Source organism: Triticum urartu, chromosome 3A (assembly GCF_056163025.1).
Source record: "Triticum urartu cultivar PI428250 chromosome 3A, HENAU_Tu73, whole genome shotgun sequence".
NCBI classification, from domain to species: Eukaryota; Viridiplantae; Streptophyta; class Magnoliopsida; order Poales; family Poaceae; genus Triticum; species Triticum urartu.
In genome coordinates, this window is record NC_141875.1 from 339,268,913 (window position 1) to 339,281,795 (window position 12,883).

The following is a 12,883-nucleotide window of genomic DNA, read 5'->3' on the forward strand; positions in this document are numbered from 1 at the left end:
CGAGATTCGATCATCGGTATCTTCATACCTAGTTCAATCTCGTTATCGGAAAGTCTCTTTACTCGTTCTGTAATACATGTTGGAACTAATCCCTTAGTCAATGTTGGGGATATAACTATTGAGTTTAACCTGCCCAGGAGGGGCTGGGTTAAACTCATGGCGGTTTATCAAGACAAAGCCCATGAAGATGCTGAAGATGGCGGTTCACTACGCAGACTCGTTGAGGGCCGAAGCCCAAGGGCGAATTAAGGCCCAACAAGTGTAAACCGCCATATAATTACAACTTGTATTATAAGGCATGTACAGTTAGTCACCGAGCCGGACACGTTGTTTATGAGCCGGTAGGGACTCCGTGAGCCACCGGGCGTCAACCTGTGTATATAAAGGGACGACCCGGCGGCGACTTAGGGCAAGAAACCAGAGATCGAAAGCCAGGTCAAGAATAGTTGCTCCCTGGTAATCGAAACATAAGAAATACCACCTCAAACTGGATTAGGCCTTTACCTTCACCGCAAGGGGCCAAACCAGTATAAACTCCTTGTGTACTTTGTCCCGTTTAACCCCTTTAAGCTAACCTAGTTGCGATGGCTCCACGACTAAGTCCTCACACTAGGACATCTGCCGTGACAATTCCACAATAGTTGGCGCCCACCGTGGGGCCTGCGCACAGTGGTTTCGAGTTCTTGAAGGGAAACCTCGAAGAGATCAAGGGATACGCTGTGGTCGGGATGACTAAGAGCCGTTGCGGCAAGCTCTACATCGACGATGCAGGCTGGGGCCCTGAGGCCGGCTCAATTGAGTACGGGTACCGGGCCCCCTTCGGCGGAATTCACGTCTTCATCGGCAAGATCGGCAAACCGGGCCCTGAGCCGGACATCTGCACCAACATCATCGAGATGGCTCAGCATGCATGACCCGCCCGAGTTCAGCCCGCCGTGAAACGTGCCTTCGTGGGAGTCATCCATGGGGCGGAATTTGAGGATGGATCTGTGTCTAGCGGTGAGACAGCCATCTATTCTGATGGTGAGTCATCCACGGGTGAGACTACTTCATTGTATCAACTGGAAGACGGCGAGCTTGGGGGATGTTCCGATGGCGATAGTATTCCGGACCCTTATGAGCCGCCGAACCGGGTCACGATTTTCATGGCCGGTACGTAGCTAGGGCAGAATTCTACAACTGCAACGACAATGATTCCGGATCAGCAACGGTGACGGCGGCTGGGGCAGGAGGCCCTGTGTGCCCGCTGGCTCAGGTCTTGTCCGACTTATTGGACACTTTGACAATATTGTTAACAACAGAGGTTAACCCGGCAAATCAAGCTCAGCATAATGCGGAAGTTGCAAAACTGCGAGATGAGATAGCTCAAGCCAAGGAAGATTTGGCGGCTGAGAACGCGAGGATGACAACGGAGTGAGTTGCTCTGGACGCTCAGGCACAACGGATCCAGGCTGATTCCTTCCGGCTCACGTTGGATCAAAACGTGTCAAACGAAGTCATGAGGAGGCATCCGAGTCATCTGCCCCCGGTTTACGAGGAGAGGATCCTCTTTAACACACCTGGTGCAGGGACCAGTGACCCGCCAGAGGCAAACCAGGTGGTAGCCACGTCTAGGACTGGAGCGCCGGCTCAGCCACGCACAACAGATCCACCTCATTTGAATAATACCCCACCACAGTATGTGCCGACGCCACCGGGTCATTATTCTAACCCTTTGGATAATATGATCGATGCGGCGACACGATTGGCGGCTCTCCCAGTTGAAGGTGAGTCTCCAGCTGTGATCGAAACATAGAGGGCTAGAGAGCTTCTTCAGACAGCACTGGTACAGCAGGAGGCTTATTCTTACAGCCGTGAGAGGATTCACTCAACCCCTCACCTGAGCCGAAGTTATAGCAGGCACATTGACTCACCAGCCATTTCAAGCAGTGACATGCGCCATAACCAGCCTCGTCGTCATGACCTGACGCGTGATGGTGCTCGGGATTTGGTGGACCAGGGCAGAGCACGTCGAGAGGCTGAGCTGGCAGCTCAGCAAGCGGCTCATCAGCATCCTCCGGTTTATCTGGCAACTTTGGTGGAGATAGGTGTAACCTCCAGAACCTTGGGAGTGTCATGTTTAGTGTCGGCTTTACATAATGTACGTTTTCCCAAGGACTTCAAGGGTCTTCATAAGATGCCCAACTACATAGGTGACTTACCCCCTGAAGCATGGGTTGAGAGTTATGAGATGGCGATGGAGCTATTGGATGTTGACAATGCTGCATGTGCTAAGTACTTCACCTTGATGTTGGACGGAACGACCCATACTTGGTTGAAAGGGCTGCCAGCCAACTCCATTGGATCATGGGCTGAGTTAAAAGCCCGGTTTATCCAGAATTTTAAAGATACGTGCAAGCAGCCTATGTCAATTGTGGATTTGGACGCCTGTGTCCAAGAAGAGGGCGAGTCAACAACCCATTGGGTGCGCCGGGTCTCAGCTATCCTAAACTCATCGGATCACATCAACGCCGGCTCAGCAGTCTTAATGTTAGAGAAGAATTGTCGCTTTATGCCCCTTAAACAGAAACTTGGGCGGCTTAAGCGCCACTGTAATGATATGGGGGAGCTCATGGCGGCTCTTGTCAAATATCCTGACTCTGATAGTACCAAGGACCCCGAGTCTGATGAGGAAAAGCCGGGTAAGGGAAAGAAGAGTAGCGGTGTGAAAGGGCAGCAGGGTGGCAATGGTAAGCGCAGAGCTGATGGGAATTTGGAATTCGTGGCTAACACTGGCGCGCGAAATTATAACCAGCGGCATAAGGGAAGGCCGACTCAGGCTGAAGGGTCGAAAATCAACCTCTAAGCATTGTTGAATCAGCCGTGTCCGAAGCACGGGTCACGTGAGAAGCCATCCTCTCATCTATGGAAGGATTGCTACATCATGAAAGAATTCAGGAATTCGCATCTTCTCCAGGATAATCATGGGCCGGGCGGCGGCTTAGGTTCCGGCTCTCATGGTCCGGGTTACGGTGGTGGTGGTTCAAATTCCGGTTTCTAGGGCCAGGGGAATCAGGGTAATCAAGGCAATCAATGTGGTTTTCATCAACAATCTGGTCAGGAGACTCATCAGCAGCAATCTGGTTATCAAAGTAATCCGAAGCAACTGAATAGTGGGCAATACCATGTCTTCACCACAGCTTTATGCAAGCGGGATCAAAAAGCTTCGTAAAAGGGTTGTGAACGCCGTGGAGCCGGCGGTTCCCCGTCACTTGTGATGGTCTGAATAGCCCATCATGTGGAGTCGTGAAGATCACCTACCCCGGGTTGATAATCCGGGTCACTTGACTTTGGTGGTGGCGCCTTAGGTTGGAGGATACAAATTCACTAAAGTACTCATGGATGGAGGTAGTAGCATTAATATCCTCTACTATGATACTTTCCGTCGTACGGGGTTGACTGATAAAAATCTTAAGCCGTCCACTACTGTTTTCCATGGAGTGGTGCCTGGTAAGTCGGCGTATCCTGTAGGTAAGATTGCTTTGGAAGTGGCTTTTGGGGATGAACACGACTCCAGGGCCCAGACGCTAACCTTTGAAGTGGTCAAGATTCAAAGCCCGTATCACGCTCTATTTGGACGACCGGCTTATTCCAAGTTCATGGCACGGCGTTGTTATGTTTATCTGTAGCTCAAGATGCCGGGTTACAAGGGGACCATCACGGTGCATGGAAGCCTGAAGATAGCTTTGGAGTGTGAAGAAGGTGGCGCTGCTTATGCTAAGTCTATCTGTGCGATAGAGGAATTGAAGTTTTATAAAGACAATGTTGACCCAGCAGATATGACAACTTTGAAAAAGCCAACTACGGAGCATGATCCGGTCTTGAAGTTTAAGTCGGTAGATGACACTAAGCTAGTTGATTTCGTTCCTGGCGATTCATCCAAGCAGTTCAGCATCAGTGCTAATCTGGATCTGAAATAGGAAAGCGCGCTCATCGAGTTCATCCGTGAGAACTGGGACAACTTTGCATGGAAACCTTCTGACATGCCAGGTGTACCGAGGGAACTCACTGAGCACACTCTTAATATTGATCCGAAGTTTAAGCCGGTCAAGCAATTCCTTTGTCGTTTTAATGAAGATAGGCGTAAGGACATTGGTGAAGAAGTGGCCCGGCTCTTGGCGGCTGGGTTCATTGTTGAAGTTTTTCATCCTGAGTGGTTGGCTAACCCGGTGTTAGTACTTAAGAAGAATGGCACTTGGCGTATGTGTGTGGATTACACAGATTTAAACAAGGCTTGTCCGGATGATCCTTTTGCTCTCCCCCGTATTGATTAGATTATTGATGCTACAGCGAGTTGTGAGCGTTTGAGTTTTTTGGATGCTTATTCTGGTTATCATCAGATCAAGATGGCAGTTAAGGACCAGGAGAATACGTCTTTCATCACTCCTTTTGGAGCCTTCTATTATGTCTCTATGCCTTTGGGCTCAAGAGCGCCCAGGCGACTTACCAGCGCTGTGTGCAAAATTGCCTTCATAATCAGATCGGGTGTAATGTTCATGCTTATGTGGATGACATTGTGGTGAAGTCCAGGAAAAAGGAGACCCTGATTGATGACTTGAAGGAGACGTTTGACAATCTCTGGGTTTATAAGATGATGCTTAACCCGGCCAAGTGTGTTTTTCGTGTGCCAGCAGGCAAGCTTTTGGGTTTTCTGGTTTCGAAACGAGGTATAGAAGCTAACCCGGAGAAGATAAAGGCTATCACCTCTCTGGCTAAACCGGTGTGTATCAATGATGTCCAGCGTTTGGAGGGTCGTATTGCGGCCTTAAGCCGGTTCATAAGCCAGTTGGGTGAGAAGGCTATCCCTCTTTACCAGATGATGAAGAAGACATGTCACTTTGTTTGGAGTGATGCTGCTAATCAAGCGTTTGAGGACTTGAAGGAACAGTTGGCTGAGTCGCCCATTCTTGCTGCTCCCATTGATAAAGAGCCTTTGTTGTTATATGTGGCTGCCAACAGCCGAGCTATTAGTGTAGCCATTGTGGTGGAAAGGAAGGAACCAGGCAAGGAGTATCCGGTTCAACAGCCGGTTTACTACATCGGTGAGGTACTTATTGAGTCCAAACAGAGGTATCCACATTGGCAGAAGCTCGTATATGGGGTATTCATGGCTAGTTGAAAGCTCAAGCAATATTTTCTGGGTCATCCCATCACTGTGGTTAGTTCTGCCCCTTTAGGGGATATTATTCAAAATAGAGAAGCCACAGGTTGGGTAGCCAAGTGGGCCATTGAGCTCGGACCCCATGGTTTGAAGTATGTGCCTCGCACGGCAATCAAGTCACAAGCACTTGTGGATTTTATCAATGATTGGTCAGAGTTGCAGATGCCTGAGGAAAAGCCGGATAACACATATTGGACTATTCACTTTGATGGATCCAGACAGTTAGAAGGCTCGGGGGCTGGAGTTGTCTTCACTTCCCCGCGAGGTGATAAGTTTCCTTATGTTCTCAGGTTGATGTTCCCTTGTACTAACAATGCAGTTGAGTATGAGGCCTTGCTCCACGGTCTTCGGATGGCTAAGGAGAAGAACTTAAGTCGGGTGAGGTACTTCGGCGACTTAGATCTGGTAGCTCAGTAGGTTTCTGGCACTTGGGATTCTAAGGATCCACTCATGGCGGCTTATCATCGAGAGGTTGATGCTATTGTTGGGCATCTCAAGGGTTATCAGGTTGAGCATGTTGATCGCAAGAAAAATGAGGCGGCTGATGCTTTAAGTCGGCTTGGGTCTCAGTGTAAGCCAGTGCCACCTAATACTTTCCTGGATATTCTGCATAACCCTTCTGGTAAATTGCCTACAGAAGAGGATCTCGCTATTCTTGACCCGGAAGCACAGTTGGTGGCCGCTCTTCATGCTATTCCTGATTGGACAGTTCCATATTTGGCTTATATGACCTGGGGCGAGTTACCTGAGGATGAAACTTTGGCCAGGCAGATAACCCGGTGGTCTAAGTCAATGACTATTGTCAATGGAGAGTTGCATCATCGCAGTGTCACAGGGGCATTTCAACGTTGTGTTTCTCCTCAAGAAGGTTGTGAGATTTTGTGAGAGATTTATGAAGGAGATTGTGGTCATCACGCCGGTTCTAAGTCCCTCGTAGCCAAAGCTTTCCATCATGGTTTTTATTGGCTGACAGCTCATGCTGATGCTGAGGATCTAGTCAGTATATGTGATGGTTTTCAGAAGTTTTCACGATGAGCTCATGTGCCGGCTCAAGAATTGAGGATGATTCCAATTGCTTGGCCATTTGCAGTCTGGGGGCTTGATATGGTTGGGCCTTTCAAAAGGTCCAAAGATAAAAATACTATCCTTTTGGTGGCGGTTGACAAATTTACAAAATGGGTGGAAGCAGAGCCGGTCAGTAAGTGTGACGCGGTGGCGGCGATTCAATTCATCAAAAAGGTGATTTTCTGTTTTAGCTTTCCCCATAGCATTATCACTGATAATGGCACTAATTTATCCAAAGGTGCCATGAAAGAATTTTGGTAACGTGAGCATGTCTGGCTTGACGTATCATCAGTGGCTCACCCCCAGTCTAATGGTCAAGCTGAGAGAGCCAATCAAGAGATACTGAGGGGCATCAAGCCCTGGCTTATGGTTCCTTTGCAGAGGACGCCGGGTTGTTGGGTAGAGGAGTTACCCTCAGTGTTATGGAGTATCAATACTACCCCCAACAGATCTACGGGTTACAGGCCTTTCTTCATGGTTTACGGAGTGGAGGCGGTTCTCCCTAGTGACATCCATCACAACTTGCCCCGTATGGCGGCCTATGTTGAAGCTGACAATGAAAAGGCACGACAGGATGCACTTGACCTGTTAGATGAGGAGCGTGATCTTCCGGTGGCTCTTTCAGCGATTTACCAACAAAATCTGCGCCATTATCATAGCCGCCAAGTTAAGACCAGAACCTTTAAAGAAGGTGACTTGGTGCTCCGGCTTATCCAGGATCAGACTGATATGCACAGGCTATCCCCACCTTGGGAAGGGCCCTTCGTGGTCAGCAAAAATCTGAACAATGGGTCATACTATCTTATTGATGTTTGAGACCACAAGGACTCACGCACGTCGGAGGAGGAGACCCGCAGGCCATGGAATATTGCTCATCTTTGGCCTTATGACACCTGAGCTACTGGCTCTTGAGATGTACATATTTATATCAGTGTATACTGTGAGAAATATAATAAAATCAGCACCCCTGGTAATTCAGGGCCTTTGTTGTTTTCAAATCTCAGAATCTGACTCTTTATTATCATGTCATATGATTACTTCCGCGGCTTGACGCCCGGTTTACCGGGACCAAAGAGAGTTTTCTTTCACAACACAACTAAAACATAGGTACCCAACGAGCACAGCTCACGAATATGTCACTTGGGGGCTTCCTGTTCAAACATAGGTGTATTCAGCAAAGAGAACATAGCGTTACTACCATGTTGGCTTGGTTATATTGTTCAAACATAGGTGTGTTCACCAAAGAGGACATAACCCTTCCGGGTTATCCTTCCTGTATGCCAGATGCTTCTCCATCAGGTAATCCTGATTGACCTGCCGAACTCTTAACAGTCAATCTTTTAAACAAGACCCTGAACTCGTTAAGGTTAAAATGCCGGTTTGTCACGTGAGGGCACGGCTTATGGATAGCGAGGATGAATCCAGGCTATTAAGCCGCCTTCATTGAAACTTGGTTAAACCTGCCTGTTTGCATGATGCTACTCTGACCTCATGTACTCTCGATAAGTCAATCTTTAAACAAGACCCTGAAATTATCCAGGTTAAAACATTGATTGGGTCATGTGAGAGCCGGCTTACGGAAAGAGAGGATACTCCAGTGGCTATCATGCTAGTTTCATTGAAGTTTTATGTTGAGATTTGGTTTTGGAGATTTATAACAGCGTCATCTTTTATGGATTTTATTTATCTTGGATTTATATCACTCCTTTTTCTCACCATATGGTTTTCACAAATCGGGCCAAGCAGCCGTGTCTATCTCATATTTGAGCATCTTTGGGTTTTTTATAACCCCCCATGATGGCAGACTATAAGTCGCCAGTATATGATGATATTAAATACTTGGAAGAATTATGTTCTAAGTTCTAGGATATTACCCCTTGCTGCAACCGGCGTTGTAAGACAGCAATATATGACAATTAAACAGGGCATTATGTGTCCAATCTTTTTGGGTTGTCACCCTTACTGCACTGGTATGATAAACCGGCAGTGTGATCGAATATCACAGGTATGATATTTTTTGATTATATATTGTTATGATTAAACCGGCCCTAGTTATGAACCGTTTTAGTCATGAGTGGTTTTATATAGGGTATTATGACCCATCCTGCGGTAAACCACCAGGGCACTTGTGATCTGTTTGTATGCAGGACCAGACTCAAAGTGATGGTATTATAAGCATAAGTAGCGGATTTTCCTTTGGCGGATCAATAGTGTTTGCACAACAAAACATGCACGATGGCATGTCAGATGAAAAGTTTAACTAGCCTATTACAAAGGCATCTGATGCCCCAAAGGAATAATTGTCTTAGTAGTTCCACAGAAACGCAGATGTTAATCCATCCTATGGCTTATGACTCTTGGCCTTGCTGAGTTGAACATTGTGGATCGTCCAACGCCGGCTCATCTTCCTTCTCTTCACCCAATGGCTGGAAGTCAGTGGTTGTCCGGTCGATCCCAGTTAAAGCTCTGAATACAACCCTCATCACTTATAAGTGTCGATGGATCAACATCAGGGGCATAAGTGTGCTTACGGATCGGAGGAGTCAGGTCCGAAGCATCATGAGTCGGTTCCTTGATCTTCTTATTGTTGGCATCGTAAACTGGCTGGTAATGTGTAAGATCAGTGTCTGCAGCCAGTTTACTAGCCAGAGGACGCATTTCCCTCATAATGGTGGCGAAGTCATCTGCGATGAAGGGTGCCCCATCTTCTTTTATGCTCGGACAGCCATTTGCCAAGTCTGCCGGTTCAAGATCAGCTAGCCATGCTTTGGCCCGGGTTAGCGCGGTAAGTGCACCGGCTCCCGCAGCTGATTTCTTTAACTCTTCGATCCGTGCACACAACATGGATAGTCTCTCCAACGTATCCTTGATAAGGGTTGGAGTTGGTTTGTTGTGAGAAGCTGTGCAGATGACCCGTTGTGCCCCAGTATATAACTGCTCTCTAAGCATGTAGGCTTTCAGTTTTTTCCGCATATCTGAGCCAAGGTGGGTAACTCAGGATCCTGTATCATCAAGGATGTTTGTAAGCCGGGAGCACATTGGTTAACATATGTTCAAAAGATTAAGAGGAAGCTATTTACCAAAGACTGTAGCAGTCATGGCATTTATTTGCTATTTTAAGCCAACAAGCTTTGTAGTTACCGGCTTAAGGGCCGCTTCAGCCCTCTTCAGCAGGGCTGACTTCTCTGTATCCCAACCCGCTTGTTCAACTTTGAAGTTTTCCTTCAATTTCTCCATCGCTGCTAAAGCACTGATCAATTCATTCTTGGCTTTGGAGGTTTCTTCTTGTTGAGACTTGATGTTTTCTTGAAGGTCGGCGACTTGGGATTCTTTCCTGCTTAGTTCAGCCTACAAGAGATAAACAATTAAGGAGATGGCAATGAATTTATTTTGAAGTCCCAAGCACAATACAAGTATTATACTTGGCACTTGGGGGCTAATGTCTATTGCTCCTTAAAATACTGTGAAGTCCCAAGCACAATACAAGTATTATACTTGGCACTTGGGAGCTAATGCATATTGCTCTTGTCAAAGACGAATTTATTTGCTAACCCGGACAAATAGTGGTGATCTGGCCTACGAAGGCTATGCATGGGATTATGGATTTCCTGCAAGATGAGTAGTCTCGACTTAACATATTTGTTAAGCCAACCATTGGGGGCTATGGATGCAATGTTGATTTTTGCCAAGTTAAAGTATCGACTTAACATATTTGTTAAGCTGACCCTTGGGGGCTATGGATGCAATGTTGATTTTTGCCAAGTTAAAGTCTCGACTTAACATATTTGTTAAGCCGACCCTTGGGGGCTACAGATGCAAAGTTCAAGTGCTGGTATTATAAAGTCCCAGTTGAAAGTATAAATTGGCCCTTGGGGGCTACTGGAGTTGATCTATGCTGCTATTTGAAAGTTTACAACCCATTCTATTCTATCATGTACAATAAACTTGGAGGCTAAGGGAATTATATTTACGTAAAGAGTGGCAGCGTTTACCTCATAGTGGTCCTTCATCAGATTTACTAAGCCGGCTTCGAAGTCACGGCTGGTGTACAGACGATTCAGATAACCAGAGTGGAGGTCTTGGGCACTGAAATGGGTGTAGCTTTCCAAGTCTACCTTCCACTTGCCTTTATCTTCAGCAGAAATCTCTTCTTTTGCGTTGTGCTTACATAAGATGGAGGGTTGACCCGGAGCTGTGAATCCAAATCCAGTGACAAGAACATCGTCAGCCTTCTCCTCAGCGGGTTTAATTAGGCTTGGTGGCTTAGAGAGAGAGAGTCAGTTCAACATCTATATCATGTGGAGAAACTTCATGATCTTGTGGTGGAGGATCATTAGGGGTGGCATCAACTTTTGGGCTAGCAGGTTCTGACTGTTTTTTTTGGTTCAAACAGGTCAGAATCATGAAGGTTTGGATGAGCAGGTTCTGACCGGCTTGTTCAGCTTAGCCTTCTTGCTGGGTTTTGCTTGGCCCCTGAGAATAAGAAACATAAAGAGGTCAGTATAATGATCAGACATAAGGTTTGGATGATTGAATATATTCTTACCCAGGTACAGTCTTGAAAGTCGGTATTTGAGTGCCTGTTGACTCGCCAGAAGAGGAATGAGGAGTCCCGTGATAGTTTGAATCGGATGGGTTAAGAGGTTGTCGAAAATGACCCGCCTTAGGATAAAGTATATCAGAAGCAGGAAAGACCGGTGTATTTGGTAAGCCAGAGGAGGTGATTTGTCCACCACTATGTCGGGTGACTCGGCGAGCTTCGTGTTGCTGTTTCTTCAAAAGAAAGTTGGGATCCAAGGTAGCTAGAGGGTGAGAAAAATCTTACTTTTCGGCTTGCTTGTCGAGTTTTCTGTGTTGGCTGAGGTTCTGAGCCGGAAGAAAGAATAATTACCTCTGCATCACCTGCATGGCTAGCCTCTGCGTTGTCCTAATAGCAATCATTGTCAATGAGATGTATAAAAAGGAGCCAAGAGAGTTGAGTTCTACCTCTGACTCATTATCATTGTCATCATCAATGCTTAAGTCGGCGGGCTCGGTGGTTTTCTTGGTAGATTTCTTGGTCGCTTTGGTTTTGGTACGAGCTGGTTTGGCCGGCTTATCCTGCGTCTTCCTCTTCCAAAATGGATCATCATCCTGTTAAGATTGAAAAGAACATAAGTAGGTACCAAAAATGTGGATTGAGCAGAGGGTGTGCAACTCTTACAGCTGGCGGCTTGTTGAAAGTGCAGAAAAGGCGAAGTCTGGTTTTGTTGCATTCCTTTAAAGATTCATTCAGCAATTTTTTGGTGGCTTCAGTGATTTCAGCATCATACAGTTGAATGTCACAATGGCGCTGAGGATCCTTTACGTCACCAGTGTATTCGCATGTTAAGCCGGGGCGACGGCTTAATGGCAAGATACTCCAAGATAGCCAGCACCGGAAAAAGTCGACACCGGTTAAGCCATTGGCCATAAAGGCTCTGAGCTTTGAAAAGGCTGGCGAGTATTGGGCCTGCTCCTTGGAATTAAGCCGTTGGGGCAGTGGATGTTGCTAAGTCGGCGGTCACGGTAACCCGGAAGAGGATTCTCACCGGCTGGAGATGTATCTTGGCAATAGAACCAAGTTTGGTTCCAGTCTTTGGGGTGACTGTGCAGCTTGGCATTGGGAAAGCTGACCTCTTTCCTTTTCTGAATTGAGACTCCACCGAGCTCTTGGCATGGCCCGTCGACAAACTCTGTTTGGCGGTTTAAGTAATAGAACTCCCTGAATAGATCAACCGTGGGTTCCTCTTGAAGATAAGCTTCACAAAATACTTGGAAATTGCAGATGTTGGACACAGAGTTGGGTCCGATGTCTTGAGGGTGCAGTTGGAAGAAATGAAGCACATCGCAAAAAAACTTTGAGCCGGGTGGGCTGAACCCCCGATTCAAATGATCAGCAAAAACAATCACTTCTCCATCTTTTGGTTGAGGAGGGATTTCTTCACCAGGGGCCCTCTAGTGGATGTCCTCTTTCTTTGCTAAGGCGCCAGTGGCGACAAAGTTGTTCAGTTCTTCTTCGGTAACCCGGGATTGGACCCAGTTGCAAGAAGTATATGTCTTAGCCATTTTCTCAATGATACGAAAAAATGATTATGCCGGTTCAAGATTACATGGCTAAGCCGGCTTACTATTAAAAGACAAACAATAATGAAGCATGCATAGGTGTTCAGTCGGAGATTGGTATTAAAAAGTTATAAAGAACCATTGGCGGCTTAAGAGGGGACTAATGATACCTGTCAGGTTACTATTTCTGAGTTAAGCCGCCCATACAGATATTGAAATTACAGATCTGAGGATGAACAAGTTGCTCAGTATTGAGAAAAACAAGTTTCATAGATTGATGCTATGATTTCAGATCTACGACACTTCAGTTAATGGAAAAATATTCAGACCTAAATATCAGTACTCGAGCAGTTCATGGGTCCAGATCGGTTTTCTTATGCAGAGGAGGTGTTCTAAATAGTAAAAAGGAGTGCTACGGCTACAACGGCATAGGAGGAGTACCAAGTTTGAATCAAAAAATCGCAAACTGCAGTGGAAAGCGAAGATGAAGTCTGACGAGCTCACGGAAACCCTAATGGATCTATAGGAAGAGGA